The sequence below is a fragment of the Ailuropoda melanoleuca genome, chromosome 1 (genome assembly GCF_002007445.2).
Source record: "Ailuropoda melanoleuca isolate Jingjing chromosome 1, ASM200744v2, whole genome shotgun sequence".
NCBI lineage: Eukaryota > Metazoa > Chordata > Mammalia > Carnivora > Ursidae > Ailuropoda > Ailuropoda melanoleuca.
The window spans coordinates 121,741,198-121,758,707 of NC_048218.1; the positions used below are offsets into that span (position 1 = coordinate 121,741,198).

The 17,510-nt window shown below is 40.7% G+C and overlaps 1 protein-coding gene across 1 annotated transcript in view; it reads right to left on the reverse strand.

Moving 5' to 3' along the window:
* The window catches only part of RALA (RAS like proto-oncogene A), a 74,425-nt gene extending 67,358 nt beyond the window's left edge, over positions 1 to 7,067 (reverse strand). Inside the window, exon 1 of the mRNA XM_034665750.1 lies at positions 6,935 to 7,067. The gene's annotated coding sequence lies outside the window, so the exon portion shown is untranslated. The remainder of the gene's footprint in view (positions 1 to 6,934) is intronic.
* Positions 7,068 to 17,510: the final 10,443 nt, after the last annotated feature.

Consider the following 17,510-nt stretch of genomic DNA (forward strand, 5'->3'; position numbering starts at 1 on the left):
TAGAAGGGCACCCTCAGATCATCATAGACGCATGGCAGCTTTAGCCTAAAGGAGAAAAGGAGGTCACCCTGTGGCATCCATGACTGGCTGAGAAAAAACTACAATGAAGTTCGACAAAACTGTGTGGCAAGATAAGAACAAAACTTAGGACTAGTTGCATGAACTGGGAAACTACACATCAGTCCTTACTGTGCTTACCTTTGTACTTTGCCTGCTAAGAAAGTCCACCTTTCCTGCCTCTCACCACATGCATCTCCATTTATAATCACAGAGACAGTGAAGGACTGCAGTCTTTGAAATGCTCTTCCATATCTAAGTTAATATCTAGTACAATGTACAAGGGACTTCTGGGTATATCCACAAGAAAAAAATAATAAACCAATCAGCATCTCTTATTAAAGATACAGAAAAAAATATGTATATATCCACAGAAAAAAATAATAAAGTAATCAGCATCTCTTATTAAAGACACTGTTAAACTGCAGTTTAACTGCCCTGAAGATATTAATCAATACAATTAGATAGGAGAACAATTAGAGGCATAACCACTGGAAAAGAAAGGATTGAAATCTCTGCAGGTGATATAATAGTATCTGAGCCTAAAAGAAGCAGTGATAAAAGTAATTCAAACAATATGAGTTTAGCAAGGTAGCAGAAAAACATGCAAAAATCTGTAATATTCATATACATGAGTAATAACCAGTTAGAACATAATAACATATAAGAAAATTCTATTTATAATAGCAACAACAACAACAAAGATAAAATGCTTAAGAATAAACTTAACAAGAAATGTTCAAGACTTGTATGAAGGAAATTATAAACCATTCCACAAAGACATAAAAGCAGTTTTGAAAAAATATTGCTTATTCTAGGTTAAGATGTCTCCAACCATCAAGAAATCATTTCTAAGTTAAATCATAAGTTTTATGCAATCTCAATAAAAATAGCAATAAGCTTTTTAATGAATGGACTTAGATAAACTGATGCTAAAGTTCATATGGAAAAATAAAACATGCAGTAGCAGGGACAACAAAGAAGAGGATGAACTATAATGGGGACTAGTCCTACATGGTATGAAATCATATACAACGCCTCTATGACTGAAACAGTGTGTTATTGGTGCAAGAATAGTCAGACAGTCCAACAGAATAAAATACACCCAACTACATACAGAAATCTAGTATATGATAAAGGAAGCAAAGTTGTTGTTGTTGTTTTAGATTATTTATTTATTTGACAGAGAGAGAGACAGCCAGTGAGAGAGGGAACACAAGCAGGGGGAGAGGAAGAAGCAGGCTCCCAGTGGAGGAGCCCGATGTGGGGCTCGATCCCAGGACTCCGGGATCACACCCTGAGCCGTAGGCAGACGCTTAATGACTGAGCCACCCAGGCGCCCCAGGAGCAAAGATTTTTTAAAAAATAAATGGCATTGGGACAACTGGATAGCCATGTAGAAAATGATAACATTATATCTATTCCTCACACCAAATACAGAAATGTACTCCGAATGGATCAGAAAACTAAATGTGGAGAATGAAACTATACTGAGTATTAAAAGGCATGGGTAAATTCCTCTATATAACCTGGGGATAAAGAAAGGCTCTCTAATAATAACTAAAAATCCAGATGTAATAAATTTAAGATTAATATATTTGATGGGGTGCCTGGGTTGCTCAGTCGGTTAGGGATCTGCCTTTGGTTCAGGTCATGATCCCAGGGTCCTGGGATGGAGCCCCACGTCAGGCTCCCTGCTCAGTTCTCCTTTTCCCTCTGCCACCCTCCTGCTTGTGTGCTCTCTCTCTCAAATAAATAAAAATAAAAATCTTCAAAAAAAATAAAATAAAAATAAAAAGTGGACAAATAACGTGAACAATTATTTTTTAAACTGTGAAAAACGGCCCTTTAATATACAAAAAAAATGTTCAATTCACAAATTAAGACTATATTGAGATTCCATTTCTCACCTATTAGATTGGCAGAAATTCAAAAGCTTGACAATACACTCTGTTGGGAGGCACTCTTACACACTGCTGGTAGGTATTCAAAATAGTATAGCTTCATTAAGGAGAGGAATTTGGCAATATCTAACAAATCTTATATATGCACTTATCCTGAATATTTACTTCCAACAATACAAAGACACATGTATGTAAAGATTTTTGTTATAACGTCATTTGTAATTGAAAAATACTGGAAATTACTTAAATGTCCAAGTACAGGAGACTGGTTGAATAAACCATGGAGTACTACGCAGTTAAGAAAGAAAATTATTTATTTTAATTTATGTGTATCTTTTTTCAAATAGCTACTAAATTTTTAGGACTTAAATACTTATTAAGTTGCTTCGGTCTATTTAATAAATCAAACCGTTAGGTGTCTCTTTTGATCTAGGGATGCTGTGAAAAAATTGATATAAGGATGTCATGCACTAAGAAAGTTTGGGAACTTCTGGTAAAGGCCTGTGAAGGCTTTTAAGAGTGTATTTATGTGTGTAGTTATGAGTTATGTGTGTAGGTACTATGGACTGTGGTCAACAAAATTTACAATAGACTAATGAAGGCACTGCCCATAGTGGTCAAAGTGCTATGATGGATTTTATGGCAGTCCATAAAAAGAGCAACTAGCTCAGTCTTGAAAGTCGTTGAGGTTTTTATTTGTTGGTTTTTTGGTTTCTTGTTTTTGAGGGTTGAGATCAAGAGAAGAATCTAATCAAGATACGGTTTTTGGAGAGGTACAAGCTACACTGAGTGCTGGAAGACAAGCAGGCATATACTAGATTGGGGTAAGGAGGAATGGCTGCCACTACAAGAACATGGAATGGCGCACTAAGAAAACGCAAGCATTCTAGAAGCTTGGTATTGCTAGAACAGAATATCCTAGAAGAGGAGAGATGAGGCTAGAGAGTTAGGGAAGGAGCAGGTCTTGAAAGTTTTGTATATGACATTAAGGATGAAAGGAGTTTGGGTTTTATTAAAGGGCAAGAAGGAGCTGCAAACAGGCTTTAAGCAAGGGAGTGTCACGACTGCTCTAACCAAGTGTGGAGAACAGATCCGGGTGGGGTGGGCAACAAAAGGCTAATAGGCTGCTGCAGTAATCCAGAATAGATCTAGACAGAGCAGTTGAACCAAAACATTTGCAATCAGTAGTGGGCGACCTCCATTTTCAATGAGTTACTATGCTAGCTACTCAACTGCACTAGAAAGCAGGGATCCTGTGGCTTAGACAACTACAATCGTGATCTTTGTGGAAGCTGGGGATCTCTGCCTGCCCTTCACGATGCATCTGGGAGTAGAAGTCATTTCATAATGTTGCTATGTTTTATTCTCCAACATGACATTGTCAAACCCTGATATTTAGTTTCAATAAGTGAATTCAGCAACCCAATTGGATCCCAGACTTCAAAAAGATTGTGTGTCAAGTGTTAGGTCTACTGCATCTAATAGGGAATTCTAACTGTGAAGGACTTTAAGAATAGTATCCTAATATTTTATGTAAGCTTGCTGTTTTTGGCTTGTACAGACTACCCTCTTGATGTTGAGGAATTATACCTCAGGTATAATTACATCAAAGATTCAAATTCTCTTCTAAAATTTACTCACATGACTCTTAAAACTCATAGAGCTTTAATTTCATTTTTTCTATATTGTAACCAAATCCTTTTGAGTGTACTAAGGTAGTTAAGAAAGGTGTCTTAGAGCCAAAGAAAAAACAAAGAGTAATGGTTCCTAATGGAGGCTGGGAATGAGCCATTTTTTACTTAAACCTACATACTGTTTGAACACATCCTTCAAATTAAGCCCATTCAAAGTGCATTTTTCAAAAAAACTGCACAGGCTTGGGAAGAGAAAAGAGAGTTCTACCAGTACTGAATAGCAATTAGACCCTTACAAGAACCCTGCCATCTTTAAGCCTCTATATTAAAACCAAAGTGAAAATGATACATGGTTTGAAACAGTAAAAACAGACCCAGGATACCTCTGCCTCTTTACCATTCTTCCCAATTCCACCCCCTCTTCCCCAACATTCTCCCACTACCTTCTTTAGTGAAAGAACGAAAAAACAAGATTTCAGGACAGGACACTACAAAATAGGTTTTCCACAGTCCCCTCAAGTAGGGATTATTCAGGTATTTAGAGGTAAAAAGCAGTAATCAATCAACACCACCGCTGAGTTCCTAACACTACTCCTCCAGGACCCCTATCTGAACATTACCCAACCACTTCATCATGGCGCACACAGCGGATGATGACACCGTATTTGCAGGCACGCTGGAGTTAACCAGTGGTAACCCCAGGGCCCACTTGATGGCCAAGAGTGCTGAGATCATTAGATTCATGTTCCTGGAGCTCAGTTCAATCAGAAACTTGTTTTTCCTCAGCTTTTTCGGATTAATTGCAATACGCAATGCTCTCGGAAATCGTTACTTTCAAATCCAGACTCCTAAATCCTAGCTACTAGCCTCTAGTGAACAGCTTCACTTAGGCTTAGTGAAGTATGGAAAAACTACCTTACAGAGGTACTGTGGAGATTAAAAATAATATAACTAAAGCTCTTATCACAGTGCTTGGCAGGCAATCAATGTACACGGTTTGTTATTATCAAGAGAGTTGTTGAATTAAAAAAGAGAGATCTGACCTCTGTGTAGTGGTGATGTTGCTGAGATAAGAAACTGCAGGCTTCCCTCTCTTTAGTGTCTAAGAGTTAAAACATCTTATAAAACAATAAAAACCATAAACTGTCTCCCTACTACTTCCAAATCATAATCTTTTTCCTCATGAAAAACATACTATTTTAAAAATGACTGTCCTTGTCACCCATCTATAAGGATTACAAGTGTGCATAACAGTGATACACACGCATACAAGAAGTGATTCTGGTACATTCATTTATATCCTGCAGAAGCTGAGCTTGGAAAATCAGTGCAGGACCACCACCAGACATTTGGAGAGGAAAGAAGATATCATCAGCACTTTTTTTTTTGGACCTCTCCAAAGTGAAAATAACCCAACCATCTATAGACAAAAATTATTCCCCCACACAAATGGTAGATAAGATTCTTCCCTATAATTAGCCCTTTTCTCCCTGAAAGCCCTGTAAAGAAAGGGTTGTATGAAACTACTTTAAAATAAGTGATACAGATGACTGCACATTCAGCAGACACACTAGAGAACATCTGGATCTCTGCAAAGAAATGTGAAAGTGGCTACCGGTAAATCACGCCAAGGTCATATCAGGATGTCAGAGGATTTCATGTACCCATGGGAGATATAAGCCACTATAAGCAATTCTGTGATGTATCATGTTTTCCGAACAGTGGTGATTCCCAATTCCTCTTTTTTATAAGATATGGTAGGGTTATCAACCACAAACATAAACTTCCTATCACTAGGAAATCTCTTCTTAATAACCCTGGATAATCATGTTTAAGTAGTAAGTATTGGAGACTGGAATACAAGTTATTTTAATGCCCAATCACAATACCCCAAATATAATTTTAACCTTTCAGGGAGGATAGTTTTAGAAGGACAGAAAATGATTCTTCTTGAATTGTCCTTTCACCACGCTAAAAAACATTAAGACAAAGCAAAGTCTGTATGTTCCAAGAAACAGGAACACAAACAAAAATCAACAAAATAAATGACTCCTAAGGCAACTGTGGGATCACCTACACATTCATTCATTTAGTGAAGAAATATGGGAATAACTTTATGTTCCAGTCATCACTGTGAACACAGGGACGCGTAAGACATGGTTCCTGTCCTGAAAAAATTCAGTCTAAAAATAATGTCTGAAGAGTCACAAGAGTCATTTTATAGTAATATTGTATTAATAAACACAGAAACACATAAACTAGTAAGATACATTTAAATATATTAACAAACAAGCTAAAAAAAAAGGCCTTCTACTGCCAGTTAGTATTAACAAATTGTTACACGAGTTTGGGAACATGATTAAAGTTGTAACGTACTTTCAGGACAAAAATTAACTTATGACACATGTTTTAGAAAGGCCTCCCCACTCCACCCGCCCCACAACACACACCAAACACAATTTGTAAATTGGATGCTTTTCAGCTTGACACGTAGGGCGTGGCACTGGAGTTCTCACACAATCCCAAAGACACTTGGATAAGCTCTCACAAGTCTGGCCATTCAGGTTTCCCAAGCAAAGGCCAGTTAACTCCCCAATTCTCCTTAAACCTTGAAACAACACTGCCACCCCTCTGTGCTGTCATCCCTGCCCACTTACACACATATACCCAGGCTAAAACCTACAAATCACATCTTCCGCTCCTGTAAAACCATAAGAACAAATCACAGAGGAATTACCCCCTCACTCAAAAAAATATCTATATTCTCTTTCTCTTTAGAGGCTAGATTACCCCAATATGGGTGAACCTGTGCAGTTCAATGCAGAGCATCTAATGACTTCAGTCTGAAAAATCCATTCCTTTAACTGGCACAAAACCCTGGCGGAGATGCTTAAAAAGCAACTGCTCTAGTACAGGCGAGGAGTGGAAGAAAGGAAAGGAGGGGAGAGGAGCGGAGTGAAGCGCGGGGACTGCGGCGGTGGCGACGGGTCCCCCCAGGTCGCGGGCACCGCCCAGGTGGGGACCTCGGCGCCGCGGGCCAGGGATGCAGGGTGACCTTCCGACGAGGCCAACTCAAGGAGGTGCTGGGCTCGGAGGACCGCGCCGCAGCCGCCGGCTCTCGGGAGTGCGCTCGCCCGCACAGCACCGAACACCGCGCCCCGGATTCCAGCCCGGGCTTGTCCCGCAGCTCGTTCCCGGGTAGAACGCGGAATGTGCAATCTCGGCGTCCGGGCCCTGAGCCTGGGCCTCAGCCGGCCGCCGCCCGGACACACCCCCGTCGCCGCCGCCAGCCCGGCGGCCCCAACCCCTCCCGGGGCGGCCCGGGCAGGCATCGCTCACCTGCACCGCAAGCCGGTCCGCCGCCCCGCGGGCTCCGGAAGCCGCGGCTGAGCTGGCTTCGGCCGGAAAGCGCTTGGCCCTTGTCGTCTGGGAGGCTCCCCGCCGCGAGCGGCAGAAGGACAAGTCCGACGGGCGGCGGCGGAGCCTAGGCGGCAGGAGGAGGAGGAGGACTCGGGGCGCTCCGCTCTCCGGAGATCCACCCTCCTCCTGGCCGCTCTGCAGCAGCCGCCGCAGATCACTTCCGGGGCGCTGGGGGAGCGGGGCGGGGCCGACTGGGGAGCAACTTCCTGTCCGTGGGCGGAGAGGAGGGTGTTGGGGGCCGGGGCCGGAGAACAATGGCCACGAGTGCGCGGGCTTGCTGGCGTCCACCCGCTGCGTGCCGAGAGCTGGCTGCACTGCTCTTTGGACAGCCCCACCCACGGCTCCCCGCGCCCGGCGAGGTGGAGTCGCCTCCCGGGTTCGGGCGCTGCCGCAGGCCTTGCGGAGGTTCCCGGATCTCAGCGCCGCGACGTCCTTGTCTCTTTCTGGGGACCAGGAGGGGGTTCTCGGGGAAGGAGGGGAAAGCGGAGGCCGCCATCTTGCTTCCGGGGGGCCGCTGCTTCTCCCTCGTTGTTCAAGGGTGGAGGCCACTCTGTCCCGTGGCCGGGGTTTTCCAGAGTGGAGCTGGCGACGTGGCTCGTTGCGGGCCGAGTCCTTGGAGATGGTTTGGTCAGTTGCCTGCCCTGGCGGGAGGGTTTCGGCAGTGCCCTGGACCTCATGTCTAACTGCTGATCCCTGGAGAACTCGGCCCCGAGGGTGGTCTGTGATCCTTTACTGAGGGGGCTCAAGCCTCCCGGACACCGCAGGTCTGCTGTCTGGTGCGGCGCTGAGACCAAACGGCGCCCCCATCTTGTGATTTGGTAGCTTAAGTTAGAAGTAGTTCCACTAAATCGGTTGCTTTATTTGAGTCCTTCCACAGATTGGAAATAGATCGTTTGCCTAACATCCGTTAACACTTAAGAGTCTTACATTTATCCCCTTATCTCCTCCCACTGTTGAGTACCAACTCCCTGCTTTGCACAACTCATTCAAGGAGTGCCCAGTCTAATGGGCAGACATGAAAGCAAATAATTATGATTGGAAGTATGGTATATCGAGGTATACAGAGGAAAGAGTGAATGACTCGTAACTGCGTTAGATTTTCAAGATAAGGGATTTTCCAGCACAAACCTAAGGGGGCGGGATGGTAAATCCAGATCCTAACAAAAAGGGCATGCAGCACAGGGACAAATAATATGTATTTAGAAGTCTGGAATAGTAATTACCGCACTTAAAAGTTCAAGCCTGAGTTGCTGAAAAAGATGAATCTGGTGAAGCAGATAGGAACCAAATTGTGAACCAATTGTGAACCAAACTGGTGAGGCAATAAATAGAGGAATGACCCTGGACAGTTTTATAATTTAGGCTGTTGGTAGAGGCCATTAGCTGAGGGGAGGAGAAGGATAAGAGGGCTTGTAGACAAGGGGCGTGACAAATCAAGAGAAAGGATAAGGACCATTACAGGAGTGTCAGGGAGCGCTCAAAGAAGAGGGATTCCTAGAATTTCAGGATGCTAAATCAACTGATCGTAATTGTAATTGATTGCTGGGGGCAGATTCTGGGTAAGCAAATAGAAGTGGCCACATGATGCCTTGTTTCGCTTTTGGGGGAAGGTAAAGGTGTAATTTACCAAATGAGATAGGGAATGGCTGGGATGGGATGGGGAAGGGATGTGGAAAACGAGTGCGATTTTGGACCTGGCCAGCTTGAAGTACCAGTGGTGCTGTCTAATGGCAGTTGCTACATGGGTCTAGAGCTCTGGGGAAATTCTGGGCTGAAGTTAGAAACACCACAGGCTTGTATCACCACATCCAAGCCCACTGCAGTCTCACTTCATTGAGCATAGTTTCAAAACCACTTTCTCCCTACCTTGAGAAAATTGCTGAAATATTACATTTTTTAAATCCCCACGTGGTGATACGTATACCTGTCCACATGCTGATACTCAAATGTTTAATGTTCTTGTTAAGGACCAGGAAGGTCAGGCTTACAAAAAACCGAGTATGACAGTGATGACTAGTATAGCAGCACAAACTCAGAAGATGAAATATCATTGTTAATTTTTAAAAATTATGGGTTCAATCCTTGACAATAAACAGCTTCTTTAAAGCAGTCACAAAGGATTGAGGACAGTAGGCTGCACAAATATCTCTTGAATGGAGAACGAGGAGGATGACTTCAAGAAGAGTGAGCAATGGGAACACAATGACAGACAACCTCAAGTTCATTAGTCAGCCTGTCTCAGCTGCTTTTTGGCTCTTGATAGCCACGCTAACCTAGCTGAAAGCAGTCAGAAATAGAATGGATCATTTTGAGCGAGGCTTCAGAAAGCTACAAATAACAAAAGCCCTATAAATAAGAGCTACAGTGGCAAACCAATTATTAGTTTTTATTCAGCACTTTTGAACATAAAAAATAAGGAACTCTCAACTTTAGTTCACAGATTATTTAAATACATTATTCTCAGCTTTCCTGGAGTAGAAATACATGTAGGTGTACTAAACCGTGTAATGGGTACCATACTGAACTGGAAATGGGAACAATGATCTCGAGGCCCTTTTTTGTTCTTTCTTCACCATATGACCCTAGCACAGTCACTTAACCTCTCCATGCCCTAGTTTCTTTGTAAAATAGAGATAATAATAACCCTCTACTGACCTGCCTCTCAGAGATATTATAAGAAATAACAAATTAGTGCTTTAAAAGCTCTTTGAGGTACTTGGATGAAAGGGTATAATTGTAACTAAATATCAATAATTAGCACTAATATCCAATAGAACTCATGAGCGTTCCTAAATTTGCTGCCTGGGCGACTCAAGAGAACATGAAGGATTCTGCTTTTAAAATAGGCTTAGATTACAAAAGGAAAAAAAAGAGATTTCTTCTTGTGAGTTTGATTTTTATTATGATCAAACCTTGTGTATTAAATATAGTATGAGTAAAAAGTAAAAGAAATTTTTAGTCACTACAATTCTTATGTTCACTGCTGTTACAGCTAGTCTATTTTTTGGGGGGGATGTATAGGTAAGTATGCTTTTGTCAGAATCTTGTAGAATCAATGATTAGTTTACTGAAATTAGTTTACTGGAATTGTCTATGAAAGCATTACTCATGTCCCTATAGAATAATAAGAATTTTGCCTGCAATTACATGTTTATCTGACACATGAAGCATTCCTATGAATCTTCAGTCATTCCCATCGTTGTTTAATCAGAAATACAAAATAAAATGTATGGGCCTGTGAAGTTTTGTCCAATGTCTACCCTACAGTAGATGAAATTTTGCCCATTAGATTAGTGGCTTCAGTATTTCTACTTTGAAAGATATATGCATAAACACATTTAAACATATTCATGGCTATATAATGTGCATATTTGTATACACATAACTTATTATATACCAATTTAATATGATGTGAATGTACATTAACTACACATATAGTAACAGTAGTTAACAACAAAAGCCTCTTTGGGTGTATTGGCCAGATAAGAAAGCAATGGTTATTAGCAATTTGTCACTATTGTTGGAAAAGCAACTCAAAATACATGTTATTATCTACAATACCCATGGTACCTTAACATTTATATTACTTCATTTTGTTTTCACGACTTTGTGAGGCACACATTATTCAAAAAAAGAGGCTCAGAGGGCTTAAAGATTTGCTACGAATTGTCGAGTAGCAGAGTCAAAGTCAAACTTTTGAGACTCTCAAATGCACTGTTCCCTGTAGTACTTGATACCGTGATTACCAGCTTGATAGGACAGTAATGCCAGAATGTATTTATAATATGGACATTTCTGGCTTATGATTGATTGCCTTCAGAATCTAAAATTCTGCCAGACTTAAATTTTTAAAACTTAAGCTGCTGTTCTTATGTTTGTGGCTGTGTCTTCACCAAAAACTTTGTTGTATTCATCTTTGTATTTGTCATGATGTTGGGCATAAATACTCAAAGTATTTTAGGGACGAAAATAAAAAGTATATTGTGATGATCAGTTGAATCAGAAAAAAACAACCCATACATATAATCACCTCCAAAACAGGTGTGTATGTGTGCGTGTATAACACCCTCCTTCGAATTCTGACCATCAGGTTTGGGAAGCTCTGGTTTCATTAACTTATTCAAGGTCACCCAGAACCGTAAAAAGAGCCAGAAACAAACTCAAATCTTGTAAGTCCTAGTTAAAGATCTTTTCACTGACCCTTTACTGTCCTTTAACTGACTACGTACGATGGAGTAGGAGACAAAAAATAGCAATTTCAATTTTTTGAGTTTTTTTTTACCATATTGTGTTACATGGTTTTATTTTTTATTTTTTTAGAGATTTTATTTTTTTAAGTATCTGTATACCCAACATAGGGCTTGAACTCACGACCCCAAGATAAGAGTTCCCCTCTGTTATGTGGTTTTAAGATTAAATGAGTTCATACCTGTAGAGTGCCACTTGGCATGTGGCAAGTAGTGTAAGTGTTAAATAATAAGTCTGTTGTCTAATTATAGTGCTCCCGTTGCCCAGGGTTAAAACTGGTAACATTATGTTAGAAAGAGGCATTTTCTGTGTAGAAAAAATGTATGTCATTAATGTTGGAATCCTCAGTCTTTTTTTTGGGGGGGGGTCATGGAACCTCTGAATTTGTATAGCTGAAAGTATTTCTATGTTGTTTCTTTAAATCTTTCCTCACATATTAAAAGAAATGTTAATAATATACCTATTAAATAAAGTTTTGGACTTGTAGCTGTGTAGTATTTTCATCATTTTCTTTAAGATACAGTTGTAGTTAAGGCACATGAGATGATGTACTATATTTTACATTGTCCTCCTATCACTAAAGTAGTTCCAAAATCGATTCTTATTGTTGTGTAATCAAGCATTCATTGTTTAGAAGCCATTGGCTGCTTGGATTGACCTGTCAAATGAAATATTTCCCTGGGACGAGGTAATAGATAAACTTGGTTCTATAAATTTCTCTACTTCTCCACAGGTTTCTTTTTTGAAGATTTTATTTATTTATTTATTTATTTATTTATTTATTTATTTACTTGAGAAAGAGAGAGAGGGAACACACAAGCAGGGGGAGCGGGAGGCAGAGGGAGAGGTAGAAGCTGGCTCCCTGTGAGCCGGGAGCCTGATGCGGACTCGATCCCAGGGTCCCAGGATCATGACCTGAGCTGAAGGCAGACGCTTAACCGACTGGGCCACCCCGGTGTCCCTACGAGGTTTCTTTGTAGTCTTTCAAACTTGAACAAATTTTTATACTTGTTAACTATAAATAAAATTGTACATTTTCATCCTGAGTAAAGAACCCAATTTGATATTTTTAAGGGCTCTATGATATGTTTTGAGAACATCTGTGAAAGTGTGCCTTTGGTCAGCATCTGTGACTATGAAAACTGATATCCATCTTAGTTTTTGTTCAATTTCATAAGTTGTATTACTTTTCAGAGAAATTATCGCATAGTTGGCAGCCATTTCTAGTGGCTCCTGCATTCCTTTGTGTATGTGGGGGGGCATACACATACACAGAATGCCTTCACATCTTCATGCAGAATATGAATTTAGTCTAATATACTTCATTGAGTGAATTATGCTGTACCTTTCCAGAAGTGGGGATAGACCATAACAGAAGGTATTTATAAAGTCAGGAGGGACCTGGTAGGTAGAGAGGATTAGACCAGAAGGTACAGATCTGAGAAGCCAGAAGGGAGAATTAGATGCTGTTAGTGGTGAAGCAGTTGACTACCAGAGTCCAGAGTCAGCCAACAAAAGGGAATTAAATTAGTATTTATTGAATTATTATTGAATACTTAGTATATTTAGGACTTTGTAGCAGGTACCTTACAAAAGGAGTGCCTGGCTAGGTTTCATAAATCTAGGTGCCTTGAGTCTTGGAAGTCAGAGAAAATGGTATTAATAAGCAAGACGCTTGAACAAATCCTATTATTCTCTGCCTTTTAAAATACTTATACTGGGGGTGCCTAGCTGGCTCAGTTGATACAGTGTGTGACTCTTGATCTCAGGGTTGTGAGTTTGAGCCCCACGTTGGATGTAGAGATTACTTAAAGTCTTAAAAAAATACTTAGGGGCGCCTCAGTGGCTCAGTCAGTTGACCATCTGACTCCTGATTTCAGCTCAGGTCATGATATCAGGATCATGGGAGCGTGGTTGGGCTCTGCGCTCAGTGAGGGTTCTGCTCGTGCTTCTCCCTCTGCTCCTCCCCCCAGCCCCTGCTCTCTCTCTTTCTCAAATGGATGAACAGATAAAATATTTTTAAAAAAATACTTATACTGTATAGTTTATTATAAGAATTAAAATTAAATGAGATAGTGAATGTTAGTTATTATAATCAAACCCACATCTTTTGAACCATATCCATCCCTCCTTCGTTCTTTCCACCATAGAAGACCATCATTCTGTCTGTATTCTGAATCTCAACTCCTCTCTACTGGAGGACCTAGCTCCATCCATTGTTCTCTTTCTGTTGTGTATTCAAACTGTCACTCTACCTGTTCTTGCCATTAGTATTTTCATTTGTGAAAAGTATCTACCTCACATCCTCCCTCCCTCTAGCTTCTACCCAAATTCCCCTTCCTTTCACTAAAGAAAAATTTCCAGAGAATTTTTGTACTTGTTCTCTCCCCTTCCTCACCTCCAAGTCACTCCTCAACCATTCGTTACCAGGCTTTCATTCCCAACACTGCTTTGAAACTACTCTGACAAAGTCACCAATATTATCCCTATTTTTATGATATCTTTTACCTCCTTTTCTTTTTGAGGGGAGTTGGGGGGCAGAGGCAAAGGAAGAGAGAGAATCTTAAGCAGGCTCCACACCCACCACAGAGCCAGGCACGGGGCTTGGTCTCATGACCCTGAGATCACGACAGAAGCCGAAATCAAGAGTCGGAAGCTTAACCAACTGAGCTACCCAGGTGCCCCATGATATCTCTAACTTCTTAATGTTTCAACAGCATTTGAATTCATTGGGCATTCCTTTGTTTTTGAAACAATCTGTTCGCTTAGCTTCTGTAATACCACACTTCGCCCTCAGAATAATGTTTGATCAAAAATCTGGGCACCCTGTTGTCTGGCAAAATTGGCACATAAAGTTAACCATCGTAGCCCATGAGGTAGGGTGCCAACTTACAGTAGGTTACAAAGTCATTTTGACCTGATCTGGTTTCCCACCAAAGCAAGAATCTCTCAATAGCACTACTGTAACCTGGCTATGTTCATTTGACCTGAAGTGCGTCTCACTGTAATTTCAGCCAATTGTCCTACTTCTAACCTGTGGAACTACTCAGAATAGGTCTATACCATATCCACATACTAACTTTTCAAATAAATTAAGACTCCTGTTATAGTCTCCCAAGTATTCCCCCCCCAGGTTAAATAGCCCCAGCTTATTCTTCTAATCCTCATAGTAGTACGAGATTTCTTTGATGCACTTTACTTTTCTCAGTTTTCATAAAATATGATGCCTTGAACTGAACACATTTTCTTAATGGGTTCTACCTCCTTATGCTGAAAAAAAAAATCAACTTTGAATCTGTTTATATTCTTCACATAAAACAAAAGGAACTTCTGGTTGTGAGAACCACTAAAACCATTATTTATGACTCCACTAAAACCATTATTTATGACTAATAATTAAACTAGCCTTAATATAGTATATACTACATATATTGTGCATACAAATATATATATACGCAAACTACAAACTATATATGTATATGTATGTATACTTCTTATACATCCTGCAATGTATCATTTTCCTTGAGACTCAAATACTTGTGAAAGTCACACTGTATTCTTAAAATCCTGATTTTTTTAGGTATCAACCTATACCTGCCTTGTGAGTCACGTGAAGATGACTCATACCCAACCCAGGAGTAAATCTGGATTGGTCTAAGCCAGTTAGGGTGTTTCTGGATGGAAGCAGTCTCCCTTATCAGGACATTGGTTTAACAGCAGGCATGTGAAACCGTTCTGGCCAATTAGATGTGTAGGGAAGTCTGCTGGAGTTGCTTCTTGGAAAGATTTCCTCATTCATAAAAAGGAGATTCCAAGAAATGGCCTCTTTCTTGCTTCTGGATATTATATCAGGATATATTGCCAGGAACTGCATTTTGCCGTCAGCTGGAAATGTCAGAGTGAAGATATTGAAAGCACGTAAGTCCTTAATGTCAACCAACCCCTCCTCCATATTTTCTGCCCTTCCTTTATCTTTGCCATTATATGAGATTATTAACTGCCTTATCATTTACGTCAGATCGAACCAGGATTCTCTGTTATTTGTGTCCAAAGTCATCTTAATTGATAAACTCTGCCCTTGGTCTAGTTCAAAAACTGAGTTAACCCTCATCTCACCGTTGGTGGGAAATCCAAAATCCTCCCAATATTTCTTTGAAGTTCCTCAGGCTGACATCCTTCAAGTCCAACTTCTTGATTCTATTGAATTCTTGATCACCCATCTCATCTCGCTCGCATAGTGTTTCCTTATGCACTGTGTTCATCCAGCCATGGAACATGACTTCTTTTACTCAATATAAAAAAATCCATTCATATCAGACACACAGGGCTGTGTGTGTGTGTGTGTGTGTGTGTGCGCGCATGCGCACATACATGCACCAAACTTTACTGAAGGTTCAGGATAAGGGAATAGAATTTACATTACTCCAGTGAAACACCTTAAAATGGATTATTAGACATTCTTGTTTTTTTTAAGATTTTATTTATTTATTCGACAGAGATAGAGACAGCCAGCGAGAGAGGGAACACAAGCAGGGGGAGTGGGAGAGGAAGAAGCAGGCTCATAGCGGAGGAGCCTGATGTGGGGCTCGATCCCATAATGCCGGGATCATGCCCTGAGCCGAAGGCAGACACTTAACTGCTGTGCCACCCAGGCGCCCCTAGACATTCTTGTTTTTAAACATCCTCAGGAATTCTGTCTGTTGGAAATTTTAACTGATCACCTTCCATAGTAGTCTCTGGTTTCAATCTCCAAGCTAACCTCTTCAGGAAGAAGCACTTCATCACAATTCTCAGACATTGTTTTCAGATTAATTTAGTTTTCCATCTACTTAGGGACTGGGATTTAACTTAGCGTATCAAAACTCATTACATGCGCTGCTAAATTAAGAGCCATTTACTTTGGGTCTTACTTTTTGGGAACATGGAAAAGGTGGCAGATACTTGAAAACTTCAGTCTGTTCGTTCATCCTCTTCTATGAGTATCTGCCAAAGGAAGGAAGTGACACGGAGTAATGTTCTCACTGATAGGAATTCTGCCACCTCATCCTGGGAGAAAGAAACAGCTATAGTAGCAGTGAATTTTATTTATTTGTTTGTTTTGTATTTATTTATTATTTTAGAGAGAGAGAGAGAGCACATGAGTGGAGTGGCAGCGGGGGGGACGGGCAGAGGGAGAGAGAGAATCTTAAGCAGGCTCCAGACCCAGCACAGAGCCTGATGCAGGGCTTGATCCCACGACCCTGAGGTCATGACCTGAGCTGAAACCCAGAGTCGGACACTCAACTGACTGAGCCACCCAGGCGCCCCAAAGTCACTGTGAGTTTTAAAGAATACGTCCCTAAAAGTTTCTAATAATCCTTCCAATTTCATTGGTGTTGGTTGTGACCTCTCATTTTTCATTCATAATTTTATTAATTTGGGTCATTTCTCTATTCTTTTGGATAAGTCTTGCCAGTGGTCTGTCAATTTTATAAATTCTTTCAAAGATCCAGCTTCTAGTTCTGTTGATCTGCTCTACTGTACTCCTGATTTCTAATTCATTGATTTCTGCTCTAATCTTGGTCAGCTGCTTCCTCGTGCATGGATTAGGCCTGTCCCTCTGTTGCTGTTCCAGCTTCTTGAGGTGAGAATATAAAAACTGCATTTTAGATTTTTCTATTCTTTTGAGTGAGGCTTGGATGGCTATGTATTTTCCCCTTAGGACTGCCTTTGCAGTATCCCATAGGTTTTGGACTGTTGTGTTTTCATTCTCATTGGTCTCCATAAATTGTTTAAATTGATTTTTGATTTCCTGGTTTATTGAATCATTCCTGAGCAGGATGGTTCTTAGTCTCCAAGTGTTTGAGTTTCTTCCAAATTTTTCCTTGTGGTTGAGTTCCAATTTCAAAGCGTTGTGGTCTGAGAATACGCAGGGAATAATTTCAGTCTTTTGGTATCGGTTGAGACCTGCTTTGTGACCCAGAACATGGTCTATTCTTGAGAATGTTCCATGGGCATTAGAATAGAATGAGTATTCTTTGGTTTTGGGGTTTAGTGTTCTATATATATCTATGAGGTCCAACTCATCGAGTATGGCATTCAAAGCTCTTGTTTCTTTGTTAATTTCTTGCTTAGGTGAACTGCCTATTGCTGATAGTGGAGTGTTGAGGTCCCCTACTATTAGTGTATTTTTATCTATATGTCTCTTTATTGTGGTTAAAAGTTGGCTTGTGTATCTTGCTGCTCCCCTGTTGGGGGCATATATATT